General features: G+C 45.8%; 1 non-coding gene across 1 annotated transcript; it reads left to right on the plus strand.

Moving 5' to 3' along the window:
• The first annotated feature begins 1,367 nt into the window (after positions 1–1,367).
• Positions 1,368–1,441, plus strand: trnat-ggu (transfer RNA threonine (anticodon GGU)). Its single transcript has one exon. It is a non-coding gene; the product is annotated as a tRNA-Thr (tRNA).
• The last annotated feature ends 786 nt before the right edge of the window (positions 1,442–2,227 follow it).

The following is a 2,227-nucleotide window of genomic DNA, read 5'->3' on the forward strand; positions in this document are numbered from 1 at the left end:
ACTCCATTAATTTTCTGCCTTCCATTTTCATTTCTGATCTGACTCTACCTTCCAGTCCCCATCTCCCTGCCAAACTAGTTTAAACCCTCCCCAACAGCACGAGCAAAACATCCTGCAAGGAACTCCGTCCTGGCTCAGTTCAGGTGCAACCCGTCCAACCTGTCCCAAAAATCTAAAGTCCTCCCTCCTGCACCATCTTTCCAGCCACACGTTCATCTGTCTTATCCATCTATTCCTGTACATTCATCTGTCTTATCCATCTATTCCTGTACTCACTTGCACGTGGCACTGGGAGTAATCCGGAGATTATTACTTTTGATGTCCTGCTTGCTAATTTCTTACCTCACTCCCTAAGTTCTGACTGCAGCACAACATCCTTATATCTACCTATGTTGTTGGTTCTGATGTGGACTACCACTGCTGGCTGTTCACCCTCCCGCTTCAGGGTGCTCTGCAACTGCTCAATGACATCCTTGACCCTGGCACCAGGGAGCCAACACTCCATTCCTGGATTCACGTCTGTGGCCATAGAAACACCTGATTGTTCCCTTGACGATTGAATCACCTATCACTATGGCTTTTCCAGTCTTCCCCGTACTCCCCTTTGCTGCTGAGTCACCCATGGTGTCATGGACTTGGCTCCGGCTGCACTCCCCAGGTGAAGCATCATTGTCCTCTGTATTCAGAACTGAATACCTGCTGGAGAGTGAGACGCACTCGGGGTGTCCTGCACTACCTGCCTGATTCTTTTTGACTGCCTGGTGGTCACCCATTCCCTCTCTCCCTGCATACTCTTAAGCTGTGGCGTGACCACATCTATAAACGTGTTATCTATGTACAAAGAACAAACAACAGTACAGCACAGGAACAGGCCATTCGGCCCTCCAAGCCCGCGCCGATCTTGATGCCTGTCTAAACTAAAACCTTCTGCACTTCAGGGGACCGTATCCCTCTCTTCCCATCCTCTTCATGTATTTGTCAAGATGCCTCTTAAACGTCGCTATCTTCCCTGCTTCCACCACCTTCCCCGGCAGCAAGTTCCAGGCACTCACCACCCTCTGTGTAAAGAACTTGCCTCGCACATCCCCTCTAAACTTTGCCCCTCTTGCCTTAAACCTGTGTCCCCTCGTAACTGACTCTGCCGCCCTGTGAAAAAGCTTCTGACTATCCACTCTGTCTCTGCCACTCATAACTTTGTCAACCTCTATCATGTCGCCCCTCCACCTCCATTCTAAGTTTTGGGAAAAATAGAGTATATGACTGTATCAGTAAGTAGGAAAAGTTAAAATATGTTGTGACCAGTGGAGACGTGTGATGAGAATAAACAGATCCTCCTCTGATTTCAACGACACAAGCATTTGTGATTTGACTCTGTAGCTTAGTTGGTTAAAGCACCTGTCTGGTAAACAGAAGAGCCTGGATTCAAGTCCCAGCAGAGCCTTATTTCAGGTTTGTGATATGCTTTAGAAGTTTCCTTGTCAATCATTTATATCTCTGTTTTGTGAACTTGAACTTGGAATTCAAATTACATGATGAATTTCAGTCACAGGAGAAAACAGCCTTTGTGAAGGATGTGAGTTGGGAATGGCTGTTCCTCCTTGTCCAGCAATTCAGTGCTGATACGCCAAAGGCAACTTCTTTGATACAAATTTGTTCACGGTTACATTCAATCTGGAAAACAGCTCGACATTAATCTCACTGAAGGAAAGTGTGACTGCGTTGTATGTTTCAGAGTGTTTGTGTCGTTATGTGTTGCTTTTAACCGAGACTGGGGACATGACGCGAGTGGGAAGGTTGATCCGAGGTTTGGAATATTTGTCAATCAGGAACAAGAAAAATCAAAGGAACCAAATAAGAAAACCTATGTCTCGTGGGTATTGAGAGACGGTGAGAAGATATTAAACTTTGTTCCATTCAATCCAGATGCGATGAACTTTGAATTTTTCCGCCTTTTATAAACATTATTTGAAGGGTCTCTGTAACAATGTTCAGTGTTGATGAGAGTGGGGTCTGGGTGAGCAGCTGCTGAGTGTGACAGGGTCAGGACTGGATGCAGGAAGTTCTCTGACACTCTCTCTCCCTCTCTCTCTCTGATGGCTTTGAGTTGATTTTCAAGTGTTTGAATAAATGAAGGAAGTTCCCTCCACCCATTTGTTTGGACAAACAGTGTAGTATAAGGATGTAAAGGGTTAATGCTGAAGATAGTGGGATCAACCCCTCCCACTGT

Source organism: Heterodontus francisci, unplaced genomic scaffold (genome assembly GCF_036365525.1).
Source record: "Heterodontus francisci isolate sHetFra1 unplaced genomic scaffold, sHetFra1.hap1 HAP1_SCAFFOLD_51_2, whole genome shotgun sequence".
Classification (NCBI taxonomy): Eukaryota; Metazoa; Chordata; class Chondrichthyes; order Heterodontiformes; family Heterodontidae; genus Heterodontus; species Heterodontus francisci.